At 48.9% G+C, this 24,282-nt stretch overlaps 1 long non-coding RNA gene across 1 annotated transcript; it reads left to right on the plus strand.

Moving 5' to 3' along the window:
- The first annotated feature begins 16,531 nt into the window (after positions 1-16,531).
- LOC131829063 (uncharacterized) lies at positions 16,532-20,268 on the plus strand. The gene is made up of 2 exons (XR_009352702.1): positions 16,532-18,063; positions 18,170-20,268. It is a non-coding gene; the product is annotated as an uncharacterized LOC131829063 (long non-coding RNA).
- The last annotated feature ends 4,014 nt before the right edge of the window (positions 20,269-24,282 follow it).

The following is a 24,282-nucleotide window of genomic DNA, read 5'->3' on the forward strand; positions in this document are numbered from 1 at the left end:
AGTTTTGTTCCTTTGCTATTTTTAGTTTGTAAACAGAGTAGGATCATCCTGCATCTCTTGGTGCTTTGAAAAGTGTCCACCGACTCCTGGCTTCTGTTGCTGCTACTGAAAGTCTACAGTCAAGCTGCCCCCCACCCTGGGTTTCGCCCTTTGCCAGCTTTTCCTTACAATGGATCTAATTTTGTGTATCTTGTTTCAAACCAATTTTGCTTCCTGAATCCTCTCCTAGAACAATTCTCAGCCCCGATCTTTAAAATATTGCCTCTTAGTGTCCTTCTTTCCAGAGCGCCTATGCAGTGCACGCTGGAGCTTCATTTATCTTCCGCATCTTTAACTTTTCTTTCATTTTGAGATTCTCTTTGTCTTTCTGTGCTGTCCTCCAGATGATCTCCTTCCGCACCATATCCCGGGCCACAGTTCTCTCTTTAGCTGCCTAATCTATGAAACCCACTCATTAAGTTTCTGGTTTTGATGACCTACATTTTGTTTCTAGAAGTTGTATTTGGTCCCTTTTCAAATATGCTTGCTCTTTTTTTTTAAAATTTTTAAAGCAGAGTCTGATTATTTACTCATAATTTCGATCCTCCCTTTTACATTTTTAAATGATCTTAACCATAATTTTTTAGCCTCTTCCGATAGTTTCATTACCCGGCCTTCTTGGGGTTCCCGAGGTTCATGACCCTTGCTGCCTGTTGTGTCTGTTAACTCCGGTCCTTCGTGCTCCTGTCCCTTGAAGCATTTTTGTAGTTTTTGATTGTGAGCTTCTCAAAGAACGCTCGCGGAGGGGATCTTGGGTGGCTGAGGTCGGGGATTGGTTGCCACAGAGAAGTTGGTTATTTGCTCCAGGAGGTGCTGTGGGATATGATTAGATCGGGACTCTCTCTATGTTATTTAGTAGGCTGGGAGTTCCCAGACAGTACAGATGTGTCAGCTTAAACCCCAAGGCTGTGTGAAGTGCGGCCTGAGGTTATGAGACTCAAGGTGACTTCTTTTCCCTGCCAGAGCTCCCGCTGTGACCGGCAGCCAAAGCGTCAGCACCTTGCCCCGGTGTTCAGCCGGCTTTGGCCTCAGGGATTTCCTTTACTGATCTCAGCTGTGCTTTTAAAACTGTGTTTGTTATTTTTGTACAGCATATCTAGGTATTTTGTGGCCGGAGGTTTTTCAGATTCTCCTCCATGATAATGCCACAAATGATAGTTTCTGTCATTCTGAATTTCTGAGCCCAGAAAAAGCTTTCTCACTATGATTACATATTTTGAGATCTCCCTAGTCGTTAGCGAGGGGTGGTGGTGGAGGGTTGCACAACACGGTGAATGCACTTAATGCCACCAAAAAATGGTTCAGCGGGCCAGGAAGCCTGGCCAAGCTCAAGGCAATTCTGCAGCACTAACCAGAAGATCCCCCCCCTTATTTTTGTGCACAGTTTTTAATTTAGATGAGGTTTGGGTTTTGTTCTGCAGAGAAAACAACGAATGTACTCTTTGCTAAAAATGACTGGAGTGCGCAAATGGTTGGATTTATTTAGTACCAAAATGTGAGATGTTTAAAAAAGAAAAAATCTTAGGAATTTGAGGACACCAGGATGGTTGCTCAGCATTGAAAAGCAAACTGAGGAAAAAAGTATTTCAGTTCCCCTGTGCCATGCCCGCTCCCCAGCTTTGAATAATGCAAGCGTCTCTTTCTGCTGTTCTGTTCTTTTTGCTGTTGAGTTTCCCGCGCCTCAGAGATCCGCTTTACCAGAAAATGAGAAAGTCTTTGCCCAGGGAAGCACCAGAGCCGTGAAGTCAGATTACTGTAAAGGTTTCATGGCTGAGTCAGCGGGAGGGCAGCTGGTGATCACTTCCTGTCTCACCCAGGGGAAGGAGCTGCCCCGGAAAGGGACGTTGTCGCCGGCCCAGCTTTGGGTGGTTCCTTTACCTCTCCAGGGACCAGGAAGGCTCTCTGCTTGGAAGCTGCTGATGTCTGGTTGGGGACATCTAGCCCTGTGGACCGGGAAGGGAAGCCATTCATTTATTCATTCATTCATCAGTCTTTCCTCTTCTTAGTGGAGTGAGGAAGGCTTTGTGGGAAACGAAGACAAGAAGCTTTCAATATGACTACAGATGTGTACTTAACGTTGGTGTTTTTTTGGATTGGAAGTCTTCATTACTCTGACTGCAACGCAATCACATCCCTGTTTTTGTTGTTACTCTGCTGCAAACATGGTGCAGGGGCATGGCCTTTGCAGATGAAGGAACGCTGGGTCATGCATTCATTCTTTTTTTTTTTTTTCTTTCAAATAACATTTATCCAGCATTATGGATTAGGGCTTCGTACTGGTGCTGTGGGCTCCCACGATAAATGATAAATAGTTCCTGTCCTTAAGAATCTCTATCTAATGCCTCGTGGAAAGGCCAGCACATATATAGAAGGAAAATGCTAAACAGAACACAATTAATCTTCAAATGATCTAATTAAAGAATCAGAACAAGTAGTCCCATCACTTTTTTTTTATTGTGATAAAGCCTACCTAACATCAATTTACCTTCTTACCCATTTTTTAGCGACATTAAGTCTGTTCACACTGCTGTGCCAGAATCACCCCTATCCATCCATCCCCAGGACCTTTACATCTTCCCAAACTGAAACTCTGTCCTTATCCGATATGAGCTCCCCCTTTCCCCTGCCCCAGCTCCCGGCAGCCACCATGCTACTTGCCATCTCTGAATTCGACGCCTCTAGGGATCTCATGTAAGTGGAATCCTACTTTGTCATTTTGTGTCTGGCTTCTCCATTACCTTTTTAATCAAAGGAAATATGACTTACTGAAAGACACATGTCCGGCCTGTCCCTGACTGACTCACCCCTTGGCTTGGCCCAGAGGAAGACGGTCAACGTTCCTTAATGGGCCCAGCTCTATGATAACACGACCATTTTTGTATCTTTTCTTGAAGATTCCATTGTTGTGATATTGGTTAATTCAAGTCGATTGACAGGATTATAGCTTTAAGAGGTTACCACTCCTTGGAATCATGTCCCAGCCTCCCTCATCAGGGGCTGGAGGAGTGAGCTTAGCAGCTTGCAGGTGGACAGTGAATTGGCCCCACGGACAGCCCTGCTGGCTTCCACAGGCTGTGTGTCTCATAGGACTTCACATGTGAGCACGTAGACGGCCCTGCTAGTCCCTCAGTCCAGATGCCTGCCAGAAACCGAGGGCCCAAGGACTCCCCTCCAGACATGTGATCTGAGCCAGGCTGTCTAAAATATTTCCTCTGGAACCAATCAGACACTCGCCAAAGGGGCAATATCTCACTGACTGCTTTCAGTCACATGTTATATTTGAGATCTGCCCTGTGTTAGGAGCTGAACCATGTTGGCTTGTCTCACTGGAGTTGAGGAAAGGCCTGAAGTCACGAGGAGGGCTGCTCCAAGTTCCCCGCTGCGTTTCTGGGGCCCTTGGATATACAGCTTAAATGTCATACCTTACAGCAAGTGTGGTCAGCTGAGTCGGCATCAACATGGCGGCTTCTTCCGGCTCATCTCTCTATTCCATCAGAATATAAACTCCTCGGGGCTGATCTGATCACTCCAGGATCCTCAGTGCCTGCAGGAGAGTCTGGACCAAAGGGTGAATATCTCCTACAACTGGAGGAAACATCTATTGTCAGGACAGTGAGTGGATGAACATACTGACAAGCATGTTGCTAGAAACCAGAAAATGATACCATGGATCAACGCACTCGTGCTAGCTACTTAATCAAGAACTATTCCCAACTATTTTAGGTCTTTAAGAAACTAGAGTGGGGAAAAGATGTGTTTTTTTTTTTTTTTAAGATTTTATTTATTTATTTAACAGAGAAGGAGATCACAAGTAGGCAGAGAGGCAGAGAGAGGGGGGAAGCAGGCTCCCCACTGAGCAGAGAGCCTGATGTGGGGCTCGATCCCAGGACCCTGAGATCATTAACCCACTGAGCCAACCAGGCGCCCCAGTTTTTCCTCTTTTTTAAAGAAAACTAATTAGTTGTTTTCTCCTAAAATAACATCACTGATTACCTTTCTTCTTAACAAGTGTCATGGAGTCATCTGGATGTATCACTGAAACCCTTAGCATTGAAAGAGGAAATTAACTACTTGAATTTTCAGGATATCTGTGTCTATTGGTTCTCTCTTTGGTTAAATGCTAATCTCACCACTGAGGATGTGAGGTAACGTTTGTGAAGACATTGCTGTAACAGGGCTGCTGTGTAACATTTTCTTGCCTAGGATTTCATAAAAAAACCAAACCAAACCAAACAAAACCCCCAACAAGCTGAGGTCTTGGAAAATGTTAGAAAAGAGCCTCTCTATAGGCTGACCACAGCAGCACGTTGTTGCTTGTTTTCATTCCCCAGTGGACTCTGATTGGTTTTGACCCGGCAGTTCCTCCTCTGTCTCCCGGGCTTGGGCATCACTTCTGTTTTTTGACCACCAGCCAGCCATGCTGTCTTCATGGAAGTCATGCAGTGGGAGGTGGTGTGGCTCTCTCTGACCCCTCCGGGGCCTCACACAGATATGAAGTCCATTGCCAGCACAACCACTCTCTTAGGGAGGGTGCTGGGATGCCATGTAGACCACCAGAGCAGGGGCTAATGAACAGAACGAGGGCGGAGGCTTTCTCTCAGGGTGCCCCCGAATGTCATCTGGGAGCCCTTGCCTTTTTTCTCCCTGTTTCTTTCCCCTTATGTGGTTATCACTACACACCCCTTTTTCACTTGCAGTGACCATGTCTGGACAAGGAAGCCAAAGACGACACCTATCATTGGAGCAACATTCCGTGGTCCTCAAAGATGCTGGCTTTTCAGTTCCCCACAGCTCAGCAAGAGGGCCCCTCACTGCACAACAGACCTTTCTGGGCCACTGGTCATGCCGGGGATGATTCCAAAATAGAAAAGATTTTTGGAGCACGGATCCCGACCCCCACATCCCCAGTCCCTTTTGGACTAGACAGTCTCGGGACCTCATTGCATCCCTATATCTATGACTAGACAAGGGCTAGGGGCATGGGTCAGTGTGGGAAGGGGGTCGACAAGAAGGCAGTCACTGGCCAGGCCCCACAGCCTCCCAGAGGTGCAGCGGCAGGAAGCGCAGTGCTTCATGTGTCCGCCGAGGCAGAGCAGGGGCAGAGACAGGTGATGGGAGGTGAAGCTGGGAGCAGAGCCTTCCCTGGCGTAGCGATTCCCGATGGCGCCCTGGAGGAACTGCTGGCCATGGCAGTCCATCTGGGGGGGGGTGCATCTCCACCCTCCAATCATCTTCAGTGCAGAGAAAAGGTAGCTGAGTGGGGCTGCGTGGCTGGGGTGCTACTTGTACCGACCATGCTGGTCTCCACTCAGCTCTGGCCCCAGGGCCCCCTTTGGCAGGTGGCTGGTGGAGGCCACAGAGAAGCTGAGTGGGTATGTAGTGTGGCTTGGGAGCATTTTAGCACGGTGGCGAGAGAGGGTGCTTGGAAGGCGAATGGCCCTGGGATCTTGCCTCTGAAATCTACCAGCATTTTGGCACTTCCTTTCACTTGCTGCGTTACACAGGGTAACAGTAGCAGCCATAACAAAGAAGCTTCCAACTTCAGAGCCTTCACACTGATGTCTACATCCCGTTTGGATCCGGGACTGACCATCCTCAGGTGGTGATGCAGCAACCCAGGCTCCTTCCAGCTTGTGGCTCTGCTGTCCCCTAGGACCTTGGAGAGCTCTGTATGGAAGGCGAGAGAAAGTGTGACTTACGTTAGCCTGAAGTGACACCCACATTTCACTAAGTGGAAGGCAGGGAAACGTAATCCCAGTGAGAACTTTGTGCGGTGGCCAGGAGGGCGTGTGTGGTGATGGACAGTTAGTTTCTCGGTCATGATCATGGGGTAAACTTCTAAAGCTTCGATTTCCTTATGCGTAAATAAAAATTGAGCCTATGTCCGAGAGTCACCATGAGGATGAGAGCTCACACATGTGATGTGGCTAAGGTTGTGCCTGACATGGACCAGGCACTTCTGCGATTACAGCCGGCAGGGGAGGGGCTGTCTCATTGGCGGGAGCCATGGGGGGTGGGAGGTCCAGGCTCATGAGCACTCCAGCTACTGCAAGGGCTCCCTGTCCATTCTGTTCTTCTGCATGAAGAGGATCCATCCATAAGATGGTTATGCAGTATGCATTCCAGATCGTGATTATTAGGTAAATGTGAGACTATGTCATAATGCTTACTCGGTAATATGTATTATGCATGGTAATTATTTTGTAAGTGCAAGTGAACGGCTCACTCTACCATACGTCCCATGGACTAACATGCCTGCGGCATCGATGTAAGCTTTGGGACATTTTCCCGTTGTTTGCTATCTCTCAAAAGGCTTTGTTATCAAAGCACACAGATCACTGCAAAAATTGCCAACACACAGATAGCTATAGAATGGAGCTGAAAAGTGTGTTTCCCACACGTGGTGCCCCCTCTCCTACCACTTGGATAAGCAACCATCGTTAACACTTTCAGTAAATCCTTCCAGAAATTCCCTGGGTTCTATGCAAACCTATTGAAATCCTCTCTTTTTACACAAAAGAAAATCATGCTAAAATGTTATTCTGCAACTCCTTCTTTTTTCTCTGCTTCCATGTCTGCTCTAGCTCACTGCTTTTAACTGCCACACTCTTCGTCATGGCACAAGCCACAGACCAGAGCTTTACTGGGAACTAAAAAGACATCAGACTCTTCTTTCCTCCATGTGAGTTGATGGCTAACTCCCCAAGCTGACCGCCCCAGCAAAGTGCAGGTTCCCTCTGAAACCACAATCCCATACAGGTGCCGCTATGGTCCACCTGCCTCCTACTAGGGCATCCTGCAACAGCCCAGGACATGAACAAGTGCGGTTTAAAATCTCTTGCTTGCTGTCTCAGGGATGGGGTCATGAGGAGGTGGAAGAGACTGTCAGAAGTCTGCAGGAACTCCTTCCCTGCACCTGTAGCCTCAGGCTGGCTCAAAAGAGCAAAGTGGTCTTTGTTGTCCCCTTGGGCACACTTGGTTCAACTGTCAGAGATTTGGGCTCGGAGATGGTAGATCACAAAAGGAATCCTCTTCTGTCGCCCCATTCATTTGGATTAAAACTTCTTCAGGTAGTGAGGAAACCAAGTGGTTCTCGGAATCTTACCGAGGTCTCAGACCGGCGATAAGGTCCCTGGGCACTTGGAGATCTTGGTGGTTCGGTGTTCAGTGAGGCTGTGAAAATGACTGTGAATCATGTCACTTGTCCACGCCATGGGAACCCATCTGGCTTCGGCCTAGAACGGCGTTTTCCAATTTTCTTGGGTTCTTGTGCCTTCTGATTTCCTTTTTCCCATCTTGGCGGACCCCCTGTACCAATTTATTTAGCATTTTTATATTTGAACAATTGCACTTTTTGACTAACAATCTGTTTTAGTCTGTCTTAATTCCCAAGCAACGTCTTGGAGTCACAGGTTGGGTGTGTCCTGCTATATTATTTTGCATAAACACATGATGAACAATCAACTCTTTAAAAAATCTCTCTTCTGTGTACCTCCCGTGATCAGTGCCCACACGGTGCTTTGGCAATTGCCACCCAAGTGACCCCCACATCTCTCCAAGGGAGATGTCTCCCTTCAAACAATTTAAGAGGAGATCCTCCTGCGATCTTTGAAACATGTAGGATTTACTCGATGGGAAGACAGCGTCCGTTTATCCTCCTGCATCAGCACAGAATGATATTTTTGGCCACAGGGATCCTCATGGAATGTTTTTTGCTTTTTCTGGAAAGCAGATAAATGCCTCCCTTCCCAATTACCGCTGAGGATGAGTAATAAAGAGCGAGGGAGCGTCCAGGGACTCCGGCTCTAGCAGATGTAGACATCTTTTTATTGCCCTGCATGCACTGGGCCAGGCTCACATTAGTGTTATTTTTAGATTTTCAGATTGACTTGGTGAATCTGGCCTCCTTTCCAACAGGTCACATTAATGAGCTGCAGATGGGTTCATACTTGATTCCTCTTGATCACGATTTATTTTACACGCAGGCAAATGTCCTCAGTGTCTCCTTGGGAATAGTCACCTCGTTTCTAAAAGCCCCGCTTCGTCTGGAAACAGGTTTTCTCTTTGGCTGGACTTCAGAGGAGAGACGAATCTAGACGGAATTCAGCGAAGCGCTTGGATGCGCGCTTGGCACCCCTGGCAGTTGTGTTGGGCGTTTGGGATCCGGGTGGTTCTGCCTTCGGCTACACTGAGAGGTTGTTACCTATCAGCCTGGCAGGTGAGGCCAGGGCTGTGTCACTGGATGACTTTAGGAAGCTTTCTCCCTCTTATTAACATACTCACGAGCTCCATTATCCCAGCAATCTGCCCAGATGATTCCCCTCCTTCCCTGGTTACACCTTGAAGTATGGCTGTATGTCTGGGTCTCCAAAGGCAATTTTTTATTTTATGTTAAACCAACCTTTCCTCAAGAGGCTTTTATTTTCCCCTTTGGCTCCGTGTGAGATCTGGGGGCAGTTTACTCAGGGTGACCCGAGAGCTGGTCAGGAGGTTAGCGTTGTGTTCTCGTATAAAATAATGGGAGCATGAGTCTGCACACACAGTAGGGCAAGCCTGCCCACACCGAGGGAAGCTACAGATGGTGCCAACAAAGAATTTCCACTGGCTCAGGCTGGGCATTGACTCACTTGACTGATAACAGAGAACCCACTGATGGAAAGTGATGGAAAGAGAAGACAAGAGTTTCCCCATGTTCATACTCCAAACAAACATCTGTCTGTTTTCCGGTGGGTTACTCACTCAAGATGGGTTGATCTCAGTCTCGCCAGTCAGACAGCGGGGTTTATCCCCGAAACATCCAGCTTGGTGATGTATCCAGGATGCCAGGGGCTCACTGTCACCCTGGAGGCACGTAGTCACATCCATTCCCCATCGAATGCTTGGGACCAGGAGAAGGTTTATGTGTTTGCCTAGATAAACGTGTAATTTGAAAGCTGAAGCTTCTGTATAAAACATTTTAAGTTCGTTTTAGGTCCGACAACTTTTACTATATTATTATCTGCCCTTTGGGTTCCTTGAGCTCCTACTCATCATGGAACCCACAGAGAGTTATCTTTTTTATATCAAGGTATAACTGACATAGGACATCATTTTAGTTTCAGGTATAGAGAATAAGGATTCGATATTCGTGTATGTTGCGAAATGATCGCCCCAGTAAGGCTAATGAACATCTGTTGCCACACATAATTACAGATTTTTTTCTTGTGATGAGAACTTTTAAGATTTACTCTCTTAATGACTTCCAAATATGCAACACAGTGTTATTAACTGTAGTCGCCCTGCTGTACATGAGATCCCCAGGACTTACAAAATTTTAACTTTTGGAATGCAGAACTCACGTTATCCAAGTACATCCTGGGAGAGCCTTCAAAAGGGCCAAATCTCAGGTGCCCTACAGTTGACTGGATCTCTTAGAACATCTCTGAGCTGAGGGGTTGAACCAAGCACATCAGCAATGAGCCTCGCTGGCTTTGAGATGGAAAGACAAGGGGGAGCTGAGGTCTGAGGTCGCGCTGGTCTGCGGACAGCCTGGCCTGCTCTTTTCAGGGAAGGTGCAGACGATGGGAGTGGGAGGCTCCCCCAATCCCCCCATTTCTTCTTTGGGGCTTCCAAGCCCACTTCTGATGGCCTTGATTACAGGGTCTGTTACCTAAAGAAATGAGGTGTCCCTAGCAAGAAGCGAACAATTATTTTCATTCATCCTGAATTAAATGATCAGGGTGCCTGGTGATCATGACGTGACTTTTGGACAGGTGGCCACCAGAAAACCCTGTTTGCTCACCTTAGTTCCCTCCAGGCACCAACATCTCTGAAATCCTGCAACAAGACTCTGGGAAGTCACTCGACTCCCCTCATCATCTCTTAACCATGACATTTAATGGGCTGATATTTCCTGGTTTGGCAGAGTTAAGAAATTTCTAATCTCTGCTGATAAAGGAGTTTACTGTTTTTCTAGCACATGATCCTGAGGGTTTACTGGCTTGAGAACTGTAGTTGACTTCAGTAGATCTCTCTTAGGAGGAACAGGGGCTCATAGTGGATTGGAGTTTAATTACAGATTTATAGATACTGAATGATAGGCTCGATGCCTATCATTTATCCTCCAAAGATTTTTTTTTTTTTAAAGATGTTACTTACTGGGAGCCTGGGTGGCTCAGTGGGTTAAGCCTCTGCCTTCGGCTCAGGTCATGATCTCAGGGTCCTGGGATCGGTCCCGCATGGGGCTCTCTGCTCAGCAAGGAGCCTGCTTCCCCCTCTCCCTCTGTCTGCCTCTCTGCCTACTTGTGATTTCTCTCTGTCAAATAAATAAATAAAATCTTAAAAAAAAAGATGTTATTTATTTACTTGAGAGAGAGAGAGAGAGCATGAGCAGGGAGGGGCAGAGGAGAGGGAGGAGCAGGCTTCCTGCTGAGCAGGAGCCTGACGTGGGGCTCGATTCCAGGACTCTGGGATCATGATTGTGACCTGAGCCGAAGGCAGACACTTAACTGACTGAGCCACCCAGTCAGTTCAAAATTTTTTTCAAATTTCAAAAATTTTTTAAAGGCTACAGCTGGCTCTCATTTATTTGAAACAAACCATGCATCCCTCTTTCTGAAAAGGCCTGTCTTCCGGACCCACGTTTCCTTCAATTTGCTGTTGGAATTAAGCCCCTTACTTAACCAAGGAGAGGCCTCAGTGGGGCTTCTCATGCACATTAGCTTTTGATTGGAGAATGTCTCACACTGACCCAAGTCTCCCCCCTGCCCCACCGCTGAAGAACCTGGTTGTTTGGCAGGCCACTCGTCCGGGCCGTTTGGGGATCCAGATGCTGAAGAAGGAAGGAGCAAAGTGCCCAGTGCCTCAGGGTTTGTGGATTCTTCCCTTTGAAGACTAGAAGGGGCTTTGCAGATAAGGGTCAGCGTTCAGAGGCCCTCGCCAAGTCTGTGGAATGAAGACAAAGGAGTATAGAATTCTGAATTAATTGGACCAAGGTTAAAGATCCCAGCTTGGCCTCTTACAAGCTGCATGACTCTGGGCAAATTCCTCATATTCACTGGCCTTCAGGTTCTCCGTCTGGAAAATGGCAGGTAACCAGGCCCGTCTTGCAGAGCGGCTGATCGCTGGGATGAAGTACAGCAGGCAAAAGCCCTTGGCACGGTCTGGAGTGTTCCCAGAGTCCAGAGTAGTCAGTGCATTTCCCCTCCACGTGCAAAGGGAAAGCCACTTGGTACAAAAGGCAAGTCCCCCCGAGTAGGCCCACAGGGCGAGCTTTGTTTGGGTTGAGGCTCTCAGGACGGAGACAGCATCCTGCCTCTGAAAATGATTATTCAGACCCAAGGCTGCCGCAGCAGATACGGCTGCTTTTTAGCCCCCGATTATGTCGGTGTTAGGAGCCTGACCTGCGGTTTGGCTTTCCTGTCGTTGGGAGATGGACCGGACCATCCCTAGCATGCCCGTGGGCAAACAGAGTCGGCAGAGTGGGCTGTGATCCCTGGGCTGGCTCTCTGTGCTTCTCTTGCACCAACGGCAGGAGATCGATCAGTCGATCAACAAACCGACCAGTAAAATCATGGATGCCTTCTCCCTGCGGGACGCTGGCTCATGCTTTCTGTCTGGGGTCCGCAGCAGGACCTCTGCAGGAATATGGTGACACATATTCCTAGGGCGGCCCCAGGAGTTCTGTGTTGTTTTCATCTTAGCCTCCCAGGTGAGGAAATAGTCCTAGAGAAAGCTCTTAACAATTTACACAGCATTTCGATAAAGCATAAATATTTTGAGTCTAAATGCCGTGCCTAATAGCGGTCGGAAATACGGACAGCAATAGAAGGAAGAAGGCAGCTTAGTGGCTCTTTGTCCTGGTCCTCGGTGAAGCGGCTACACTCGCGCCCTTTGCATGGGCTACAGGGTGGAGGTCCAGGTGGTGAGGACACATTTTGATGACACAGAAACAAGGGCTGCAAGAGATCAGTCCGCAGCCTGTGAGCAGAGCCAGGGCTCACTCCCATTTTCCTGCATTGCTTTATGTCTCTAATTAGCCAGAGAATTTTTGGAAATCTAAGCCTCTCTTGGATGTGCCAGTTCCCTTCCTGCCGTAGAGGAGGCATTTGTCCCAAGTGACTGGAGCCGAGGCGGGTTGATCCTGTGAGGGTACCTCTGTCACTCTATGGTTTCTAATCTGGGAGCCTCAGGTCCCAGGGGGAGGGGGACCACCATTGCAGGGCACCTGAGGAGACCTGTGCCGGCCAAGTGTTCCCTGCGGAGTCCGAATGATAGCCCTCCCACCCGTGTGAGCTATTATGTGGCAGATTCTATGTAGGTGGTTAGGGTTAATAAAATGTACATTGGCTTGGGTAAGCATACCTAAGTTCTTTTTTATAAAACAAGATTTTATTGAGAGAGAGATACAAGCATGAGCAGGGGGCAGGAGGGGCAGAGGAAGAAGCAGATTCCCCGCTGAGGAGGACCTGATCTCCAGGACCCCAAGATCATGATCTGAGCCGAAGGCCGATACTTAACCCACTGAGCCCCCCAGCCACTCCAGCATACCTGAATTCTGTATGGACTTCCGTCAGTATTTTCTTAATCAGAAATATTAAACATGTAACCATTATTACATGTGAGTCAGCCACATTTTGGGGGTTTACAAAGGGGTCCCCATGTTGAGAGTATGGGAGCTACTGATACGGAGCAGATCCAAGGCCAATATGGGGACAAACCTTTGAAATCGCAGACCCAGCAGGGCAGGCGCAGGCCTCCCGTGTTGGGGGCATAGCAAGAGGACAGTAGGAATAAGGAAGGGCTTCTGTGTAATGAGGCCTGGGAACAGCCCACTCATTTATAGGGTCTGTGGCTTGGCAACATGTTTACGAAACACCCACTTAATTTGTTAATTTTTAAAATGCGCTTTTATCTAAACTCACTTTCATGTTGCGGAGATCCAGGCTGTTTGGACAGCTAGCCCTGCAGAAATGGAGGCTCTGACTTATTTCCTGCCTCTCACCTTTCAGAGGGAAAAAAATCATATTATCGAATGGGATGGTGGGAAGTAGGCCCCCACGTCCTTTCTCACGGCAAGGAGAGAGGCCACCTTGTTGAGTACCTGGGCACCACCGTGCGTCTCCCGGTGGGGTGGGGCCCCCCGCGGCAGCCTGTCACCTGGGACCCTTCCCTTCTGTCATATAGTGTCAGGTTCCAGGCCTAGATTTGGGGGCCTGTACATGCAGGCTGTGACTGCCTCACCTTCTTTTCCTGGGTCCAGCCCAGGACATGTTCAAAAACATTTATTGAATGAATAAATCAGTGAGTGGAGAATATATGAATAGTTAAGTATGCCTTTGGCTTTTCAACTGAGAGATTGAAAAAGTTTTAAAGAGATTTTGAAGTCCAAATCACTATTCAGGGGTGCCTGGGTGGCTCCGTCGGTTGAGCGTCTGCCTTTAGCTCAGGTCACGGTCCCAGGGTCCTGGGACGAAGCCTGGGACGGAGCATGAGGCTTCTTGCTCAGCAGGGAACCTGCTTCTCTCTCTGCCTGCGGTTCCCCCTGCTTGTGCACTTGCTCGCTCTCTCAGAAAAATAGAGAAATAAAATGTTAAACAATATGTTTACGTAGTTTTTTCCCTTTGTATTGCCTGCGTGGATTTATAGGTGGTCAGAGTGTTAAATGATAAATCTTATCTCCCCCCAACCTTGATTATTGAAACAACATATGCTCATTGTAAAAAAATAAATTAAGGAAGTGAGGAAAAGCCTGACTCTCCCTCATAACCATACGTCCATGTGTCTCCAAGAGCACATCTTTCCAGACTGCCCTGGGTGTGTTCTGCACGGTTTCCATGGAGCCCCCAGACCCTGCTCTGTGCCCAGAGAGCTGACCCATTGTGGCAGACACCCGGCTTTTTTGCACACCCTTTCCCGGCTTCCAGTTATACTCAGCTGATGAGTGGCACTGGCCAGAAGGAAGCCTGTGGAAGGAAAAGAAGTCAGTACACTGCTCCCTCCCCATGGCCACCCCCTGGTCATCTGTCCTTCTGGACTTCAGTGTTTACCTCTGACCGTTCCTGGATGGCTCCAGTCCTAACCAGGTCCGGGACACATGACCCCATCCTTGTTCTTCCTGCTCATGGGGTCATGATGGCTTCTCACCATTGCTGGTCTCAGTGTCACCCTCCTGCTGTTCACTCAGCTGTCCACAGCTCTGGGATGGGTCCCTTCGCTAAATCTCCTCTATAGGAACCACACCAGATAGAGTCTGCGTCGGGCCTGATTAAAACAATACCCCCTGTATTTACATATGTGCTGCTATACTATGCATTCCATCTGGGTCCCTGCTTTTAAAGTTAACAATACTTGGTGATAGGAATCTTTTAAGGCCAGTAAGTACAAATATGTTTCCTCATTGTTCTATTCGTTAGGATTTTCAATAGGATCTAATTAAATCCCAAAAATATTTATTGAGTTTCTACCCTGTGTAAGATATAGTCCCTGCCCTTAATGGGGGTTACAGTGCTCTGTGGGCCTTAAGACAAGATAACTGGGTGGAAAATAAGAGGTGTCATCCAGGAGACACTAGTTACGAGTCATAAAATTTCAAAGGAGAGAGTGAGGGTCGTGGTGAAGGGCTTTTTGGAGGAGGCAGTGCTGTGATAGCTGGTGTGTGTGTGTGTGTGTGTGTGTGTGTGTACTTAAACCAAAGGGGACAGGAGCCTGGAAGACATCCCAGGCAGAGAAGGTGGCATGACCGAAGGCCTTGAGCTTAGACCTTTGAGGTTTTTCGAGCTGTGAAGAGTTTGGTTCAGCTGAGCAGAATGGAATGTTCTTCCACGGTACTTTATTCATCTCACCTCTTTTTCTTTCCCTTTTTTTTTTTTTTTTTTTAAGATTTAGTTATTTATTTTAGAGAGCGCGTGTGAGCAAGTAAGCAGATTTCCTCACTCAGTGTGGGGCCCGACTAGGGACTTGACCTCACAACCCTGAGATCACGACCTGAGCTGAAATCACAAGTCGGATGCTTAACCAACTGTGCCACCTTTAAAGGAATTCATCTCACCTTTAAAGCAATTTTCTGGAATGGATATAATTTTTCTGTCTCCCTTCTATATGATCATCTCCTGTAGGCCAGGGAGCATCCTTCATATCCTTTTATAGACCATATACTTAGAATAGGGTAAGGATTCCCAGTAGAGGTTTGTTGAGTGAATCCGAATGGAAAACCCTCTGATGGGAGTGGAAATTCGTTGTCAGATCGCAACGGGTCCCCAGGGCCAGGCTGAGTGGTTTGTGGGAAATGCTCTGAACTTGCCTCCTCCTGGTCAGTGTCCCCTCTCTCTCTTCTTGCTTTTCCAGGCTTAACTGGAATCATAGATATGAGCATGGTGTCTGGACAGGAACACTATCTCCTGAGACGAGAGGTCCCATTTTTCCCATATATTCGTTCTCCTCCACGTGGGTTGGGGTGGTGGTGGGGGGGAAGCCCTGACTCATGTTAACCAGAAGAACAGCTGCACGTGGTTCTACCGAATCAGGCTGGTCTTTGGAACAGACAGCAAAACAAGAACCGAGTTTGGCTTTTCTCCCAATACGAAAAGTCCCGAGGATCTCTCTTTTCCCTTCTGCTCTAGCAAACCCGAGAAAAGCCAGAGAGCACCCACTTTTGCCCAAGTGCTCAGCTTCTCCCCGTCTTCTCCACATCCTGCCTCTGGGGCTTGGTCAAGGCTGAAGGCATTGATTGTCGCACAAGGGAACCCCAAAAAGGCTGGCAGATTTGTACAGCACTTGGGAATGCAGCGGCGGGACGTAGGTGACAGTGGTGGGCAGTGACCACAGTCATGAAAGAGAGGAAGGGACGATGAGTGTGGGCATGAATGTGAACTCCGCCACGTGCTGGCTTGGTGAGCCCTCACTCTGAGGCCACTCGCCCCCCTGAGCTTTCGTCTCCATCAGCAGAATGGTGGTATCTATCCTCACAGAGTTGTGCAAACAAGGGAGTCAAAACCAGACAGAAACACACAATTTGGCTCAGGGACTCACCGCAATCGACTCTTTTCTCCCTGCACATGAGTACTCTACCTTTTCTATTCCAAACTCGGGAGGGACAGAAAGTTACATTTCTTTGTGAACCAAGTGTGTAGCAATTCGGATGTATCTGGGGAGAATTATCCATTACCTCTTCACCCTCAATCCCTACAACAAAACAATAGGAAACAAATAAACCAAAACTTGAGCGTCTGGCTTCCATTCCGAAACCAGGTGTTGGGTGGCTCATCTGTCGAGAGATGCATGCCACGCAGACGGATGGCTTCCCGAAGCCCAGAACGTGCTCCTCAGGGAGGAGAGGGCTTCGAACGAAACCAGTTTGTCCCGATGGACCCTCAGGCTGTCCTGTTGCGAGGGTCTTGTAAAAATCCAGATTCTAAATACTGTTTACTCCTGAATAATTTGTAATTCCTTTCCCAGCTCAAATAACTATAAACTCCTACAAAGTGCTTTATAAACACTCATTAGAGCATTACTAACGTCCTTTGAGCTCCACGTGATTACCTCCATTTGGCAGTCGAGTAAACTGAGTCACAAAAGTTGAAAGATCTGCTCAAAGCTTTGCCAGGAGCGAAGACAGGGCAGGGCCAGAGCTCAGACATCCTGGCTCCTGGTCTGGCGAGCGGTTCCACGGAACGTGCTGGGATCGGCCGCGTCCGGGCTCCTGACCTCTCAGGGTCCTGCCGTGCCACAGCCTTCTGGTAACCCATCATCTAGAACTGGCCAAGGTCCCCTGGCCCCTGAGATACCACTGTCCAGCAGCAAAGGCTTTGCTTTGAAAAGGCCCTCAGCACATGTGTCCAATAGCCACCTATGTCCTTCTGTTCCCAGAGGCCTGTCCCACTGATTCACAGTGTCTGCTTATACGGGTCACAGAGGGATCAGGAGAGAGAAGCAAGACATTGGTTTCCTGCTTTTCCTGAAAAGCTGAAAGCAGCCAGGATCCGTGGGGTAGTATACATTTCCTGGATTTCATCTGCCCTGCATTTAAACCCACTTATGATTAAGCTCTTCCATCTCCCAGGATTAACAGAAAAGGCCGGCAACATGCTCTCCTAGATTGCCGGCACTAGGCTGTGGGCATGGGACCCAAGCTCGGCCAGTTTACAGCGCTGCAGGGGACGAAAGTGACTGATACGAACGAAGAGGGGGCTTTACCGGGTAGCAGGTGGAGATGCCTGCGTCCCAGGTCTGTCAGCGGTGGTGCCGCGGGGCCAGTGGGATGGAGGAGGCGGCTCTGCCATCAGATTGCTGCTGTCTTTGACCTTGGCTGTGGTTAGAACTGTTGTCCCGAGTGCACTCGGCCTCCCGCTCATTTCTGGAAACCTCGGGATTGTTTGTGAGTTAGCAGTTTTCCTTCCAGCAAATTCCTTCCTGAAGCATACCAGAGTCAAGGGTTTTGTTTGTATTTGGTTGGGACCAAGTTGCAGAATGAGAGCGGTTTCTCTTTTCTTTCCTCCCAGTATTGAGAGATGGGTTCTAAGACTCTGAGGAGACCAGGGTACAGCGGAGATGGTAAAAGCATGGCACAATGCGGGACGTCTGAAAAGGTTAGGAGCTAGTGTTTGAGACGAGCTAGCTCATTCGTCTCCAGCAGTGCTGAACCCACATCCGCAACGTTGCTGGGTGGTGCCTTGTGGCCGATCTCCCTGCCGTCAGCATGACCGGCGTCCTCGCCGGCATGATAGCCCCTGGCACTCTAGCCAGTGGTGGTGACTTAGACCAGCATCGATGTGTGCCCAACCTCCTGTCTCCCCCGGGCTCCTGTCAGCAGGTTGCTCCCCATCCAGGATCCTTCCTGATGCGGCTTGCGTGTGGTGAAGGAGGGCTGCCCACAGCGGTATGCGGGGAGTGCAGAGCATGTGCCCCGGAGCTCTCCGTGCTTTTGCCCTTCCTGGTACTTGGGGATGTGAGGAAGCTGTCCCGGGCATCTGGAAATCTGAAGAAATGGTGTTTTCACCGATACCAGGGTCAGCGAGCAAAATGCCTCTCACAGACTCATAGAAGAAGGTAAGAGAATAAAGATAATAATTTCACTGTTTTTTTTATGGAGAATCTCACTTGGTCTTCCTACTATCCCTACGAAGAAGGTGCTATTGTTACCCCTAATTCACAGGTGAGACAGCTGACTCACCCGGGACTCTACTACTGAGTTATTGCACATCCAGGAGGTGCCTGCCTGTGACCAGGTGGCTTCTAGAGCTAACTCTCTCTCACACTTCCATGGAAAGATTATAAAAATATATATTTCCAGGGGCCACACCCAGAGATTTCAATTCAGCAGATCTTGGGATGGTGAGAGGCGGGGCTTGGAGACTGAGCGGCCACCATGCAGGGATCCCAAATGATAAGGAATGTGTCCATGGGCAGGTTTAGGGCAGCTGCTGGCTGACACAAGAGCGGATGTGGCCACTCCCCTCTTCCCAGGCTCAGCGAGATGCCTCCTGATCGCTGTCCCCTTTCCTGACTTGGCCTCAGAGTCCTTCCCAGTGCAGGTAGTGACCAGCGGTCACACGGAGGTGGCTTCAAGGCAAAGGCAATTTGTCCTCTTCAGCCTGCAGAATGCGGGAGGGGGACTGAAGAAGCTGGGTCTTGTCACAGGTCACTACCAACAAAGAAGGAAAGTAATTGGCTGTTTCTGAGCCTCAGGTTTCTTTCTGCTCTGTCGCGGGGAGATGGTACAGAACCTTTCATTTTTAGCCTGGAGAGCGTGGATTCTTATCTCTAAGTTGCTCTATGAATTTCAGGTTATTCCAGCTACTTTAACATTTTATGACATTTTATAACATATTACAACTGTTGTCGAAATTGTGCAAGTTCGTTTGTTTGTTTTCAGTCATCCAAATGACCAGCTTCTCCCCCGTGGATTGGATTAGTTTGCACATGCTGGATCTGTTCATTAGGACGGCTCTACACACCACATCAACTGTTCAATCAGCAGCAGGACACGGGGAAGGGTTCTGTCCCACCCACTCCTTAAGGTTCCAGGCCGATGGAGGAACCATCCATCCTCGATGCTAGGCTTCCGAGATCAGGCCCCCTATGTGTTCACATCTAGGAGACTGATAGTAGTGAAAGACAGTGGAGAATGGCCCAGGAACATCTAAAGAGCATTGGTTGGACGTTGCAGTCCATTGGTCGGAATTGGCCACATGGCTTTACTCCGCCGCAAGGAAGGCTGGGAAATGGAGGCGAGTGAGCCCAAGAAGAGAGGGAGACGGGTCTGGTGAACAGCCAGCTAGAGTCCCCTTGGGGAACATGAGGAGCTATGGGTGTGCCTAGAGGAGTGGCCGAGTACCACACAATCCAGAGTGGGTGCCTGTGTCACTGGTATCTAATTCCGTCCCCCGGTTGGACAATGAAAATACATTCAGTGGAACAATTTTCAAATGGTAAATGGTAAAAAAGCCCCAAACCAAGGAGAAAAAAACAACAACAACAAAAAAAAAAACAGTGCTTTAGAATTCTTCCCATTATTTTAACAGTCTTTCAGGGCTTTTTTGGAGTTCTTTATATATGTATAATTTTAGAAACACTTGTCTGGCTCACCTCATGGTTTCGCTCATTAGCTGTTTGTCTCCCAAAATGTTTCCTTGGACTCCCAGGGAAACCTATCCAAATCCGTCCTGGCCTTCTCCATATTCTAAAGTATTCCTCCAAGACTGGAGGAATGCATTAACGTTTCTGGCTCGGAACAAAAATGTTGGCCCAGGTCCTCTTTCTTGAAAGTCCTTGTGCCTGGGCCCATAAGTGGTAGGCTCTGGGTCCATTGCAAGTGTGACATCTCAAGCCTCATTCCATTCACCCACGGGGACTTGGATACCCACCTCACAGGACAGTGGGGAGCTGTAGGGGAGCCGCTGTCTGGCGAACAATAAGCATGACCTCTACTGCTGTTAACTCCAGGGTCAACAAGCCATCCACTGGCGTTCCGCTGGGTCGGGCTGTGCGGGTGAAATTTATACCTGTGGGGAAGCAGCTAAACATTTATGCTTGGAACAAAGATGTGGTCATGGGGTGCTTCCCATGGGCCCAGCTCAGAGGTGTCTCCCAGAGTTCTTCCTTGAAATAAACCCTGTGTGCTCTCCAACCAACCCTCACTGTGCCGTGACTCAGTTTCCCCGACAAAAGGGGGGATACGATGACAGTTCTAAACTTGTTTGCAAAACACTTTGAGAGCCTTGAAATAAAGGTGGTATTTAGTGTGAGTTCAAAGAGTTACGTGATTATTTTATTGCCCCTTTTATTCCTGAGATTTTTCTGTTTGCTTGGCTTATAAACCCAAGCCAGAGCCATAAAATCACTTTTATGCAAGCGCCTTTCACACACATTGTGAACCAACTGTGTATTTCAATCAATGGACAAGGCACTCAGGAGGGTGAGGTCGGAGACGTGCCAAATGGGAACACTGGTGGCTTCTGCCTAACTGAGGCCATGACCATCCACTGTCACCGAAACTGCTCCACACTCGACCACATGACCCACGCGTGCACATATTGGATCTGTTGGTTAGGATGGTCCCAAACACCAAATCCATTGTGTTTCTCAACCCATTGTTCTTTCTTGTGGGGTCAGTCTGTGACTCATCACATTCTTCCCGCAGTCCCATGACCCCCAAGCAGAGGATGAAAGAGGCTTCAGTGTAAGTGACCCAGGGTGGGAACCCATTCTACAGTGCCCCAGGTGGGTGACAGCCATAGCCTTTGCTAGCCAACACGGGGCCCACCCTCCCCATTTAGGGACTCATGCCATTCTATTGTTGGGCAGATCTGGTCATAAAATGCTCTTCCTAAAGGCGAGCCGCCATGTTGGCTACGCTCAGGTGAGTCCCAGGTTGCCCTGGGTTCCCACACTGGGCATGGAAGCCGGTGACAGGAAAGGCTTGGAAAGCTCCAGTGGTCCCGGGCCTCTTTAAGCCGTTGAGCGGGAAGAGAAGATGCACGGGACCCAAGGGTCATTTCTGTTTATGTTCTTCTAACGCTCAGTTTCACAGACCATGGCAAGGGGTGGCCCATTTAGATGATTCAAAGTTTAGGATTAATTTATAGGGACAAACTCTTCAGGGACAGCATTTTCACTGCTGCTCTCCTTCTGTGCATTCCACTTTCGGTCGTTCAGGTCAGGAGCCACAGCCCACCATATCATGCAGGAACAGGGAGCCTCTGTGGCCTCTGGTTCCATTCACAGGAGCTTACAGTGAATGATCTGCTCTTCGAATTCACTGAGTAAATCATTTACTCAACTGCCATTCAATAAACCCCTCCTGTGTAAACAGCCCTCCCCAAGATAAGGGAATTCAGATCCTTATGCTTGAGAAACTTATATATTCCTTAGGGACATGAGAAATTTTACCTGGACAGGCCCTCTGTACACCTCGCCCCAGGAAATCCCATCCTAGGATGCTGGAGGTCTCTGTTATTTCCCTCCATTGGTCTCTTTCTCTTTCTCTCTCTGTCTTTCTGTCTGTCTCTCTTTCCCATACACACACACACACACACACACACACACACACGCACGCCCTGGAAGACAAGTTTCTTTTACCTGGCAGCCACCTTACCCCATGGACCACGGAGAATGAGAGCAAAATGCAAGCAGGTGTGAGGCTGCCGGCCAAATGACCTGATTTTGAGGGAGACCCAAGGCCGGGACAGCTGTCCCAGGGGCGGGAGTCAAACAGGGATGACCCAAACCCTGGGCTTGGTTGCTGGATACTTTGTAGGGAGCTCCTGAGAAATGCTCTGTAAATCTTTATAGAATAAATGAGTAAGGGAGGGAGGGCCCGAATGTGGAGTCCGCCCGCCTCTACATGGTCCCAAGTATTACTCATCCTCATTTTCATTCTTCTGTGCTGAATGCTCTAGCCTAGATGATTCAGGGAAAGGGATTTTTAAAGCCAGTCAATTCCAGAGATAGCTCTTGCCATCTATTGGCCCTGGGCCCTCGTCTTCCAAGAGATTTTATAGAACAGAGAATTCTAGAACCAAGGCCTTGTGGGATTCTCTCTCTTTTAATCTCTCAACAGAGGTAGGTAGGGGCATGTATTATTATCCACTTGAGTCAGTCGTCCAAGGAAACCCAGCGGTGAGAGCACTCATGTTTAGGTCGTTCCTTTTAATGTGAACCTGAAGTCCTTGGGAAAACATTTACAGTCATAGCGTCCAAGTGAGGCAAGCAGAGGTCAAGGGTCACCATCCCATTTGACAGATGGAAAACTGAAGGCTGTCATTGATGGAGCGAGCCAGGGACAGAGCACAGAAGGGAAGCCATCTCTCTATGTTGCACATGTAGATGAGTTACTCTGAATGTCCGCTGCTGCGTGCTCTTGGGATATGCCTCCTGGAGTCGGCCTTCCCTGGCCGGTGCTCAGAACTGCCTCGATTCAAAGATTCTGGACTCAGAGGACTCCCTCTCTGACTACAGACTTTCACTGCTGCTGCCCCTTGCCAGGAACTCTTTCTGGCCTGTCCACCTCCCCCTCCACTCTAGGCCATTTTCAGTCCATTTTACGACCGCTCCTTGAGCACAGGAGACCCTTTCCACGTCTCATTGATTCTTTGCTGACCATTCCCCCAGCCTCGGTTCTAATTGCTCCAAGACATACCTGCAATCAGTCACATTCCCTGGGCTTTAGACCCTGATGTCCAACTGCCTGCTGGACACACAGCTCCGCCAGGACATCTCATGAGCACCGAAAACTCAACACATTGAAAATGAATTCACTGTTCTCTCCCCAACTTGTCTTTTTTTTTTTTTTAAGCTTTATTTATTTATTTGAGAGAGAGCAAGTGGGGGGCGGAGCGGAAGGAGAGGGGAGAGAGAATCTCAAGCAGACTCCTGGCTGAGCATAGAACCCGACAGGGGGCTCAGTCTCATGACTCTGAGATCATGCGGGACCTGAGCAGAAGGCAAGAACCAGTCACTCGATCTATTGAGCCACCCAGGCACCGCCCCCTGCCCGCAACAAACTTGCTCTTTTTCTATGTTCCCTTTCTTGCCATGATGGTGCCACCATCTACCCAGGAGGTCATTCAAACCCAAGACCGGGTATTGTGCTTGGCAAGCTCATCTCCCTTAGTCTCCCTCCAATTGACCGTCCGGGGACATCTTAGTTCGCCCATTTCTGTCTCTCTGCTGTCTTCTATGGTCCTTTGTGGTCCAGGCCACTGGCCTCCCTCATTGGGATCACGCCGGCCTCTCCCCCGAGCTCACCTCACTCTCTAGGCTTCTCCTCTCCAACTCCACATCCAAACTGCAGCAAGAGAGATGATTCTAACGCACAGATCTGAGCATTCTCCTCCTTATCCCTGTGGCCTCGGGATAAAAATCACGCGTTGCTGGGTCTCCGTCTTCCTCCCGCTCCCTCTGCGGTCTGGCCTCTCCCTGCACTCCCGTCTCACCAAACCACTTCCTGTCCCTTCTGTGCTTTTGGCTCTGCTGCCTGGGAACTTTGTACGCGCTGTTCCCTCTGCCTGAAATGTGACCCCCTTCCCCATCTCATCCACTCTGGCTCAGCTAACCCCATACTCTCTGTGTGTCGCAGCCCAGAAGTCACCTTCCCCAGAAAACCTCTCCCGACCCTCCGATCTGGGGCAGATTTCCCACCTGGGTTCCCACAGCACCATGCCACCCCCCACAGAACCCCAGCACCATCATCTAGCTGACAGCCCACACGTCCTAAGCACTCACTCTGTGTTAGGCTGTTTCTCAAGGCTTTACTCATGATCACATTCAGTCGTCACTACAGCCCTAAGAAGAAGATGCCATTATTATCCCCCCATTCTACCGACGAGGAAGCAAAGGTGAGAACAGTCACATACACACATATCTGGTAAGTGGCGGGAACTGGACTTGAGGCAGTTGGACTCAGGATGCTACAAGTTTTCACGATTCTAGCTGCATTTGAATTGGCCTTTGAAAACCACTCTTGCTCGTGCCTGATCCTAAGGGATATTTTTGGTGGTGGTGGTGGACAGTCGGCACGAGTCCATCATTCTAAAAATCTCCAGAGGTGAAACTGATGTGCTGGACCAAGACCCAATATGCCGCATAGCAGCCACCTGTTCCATTGTCTTGGGTCTGCAACGAGCTTCGTGAGGAACAGGGAACATGACCTCTGACTCGCCAGCTCCCCTCAGCACCTAGAATAGTGCTTGGCCCACAGTCAGCTTTCATTAAGTGTCAAGGAGTAAATAATTGTTTTTATTCTGGGCTGTCTGGAGTCCTGGAATG

The sequence above is a fragment of the Mustela lutreola genome, chromosome 4 (assembly GCF_030435805.1).
Source record: "Mustela lutreola isolate mMusLut2 chromosome 4, mMusLut2.pri, whole genome shotgun sequence".
In the NCBI taxonomy this organism is placed as follows: domain Eukaryota; kingdom Metazoa; phylum Chordata; class Mammalia; order Carnivora; family Mustelidae; genus Mustela; species Mustela lutreola.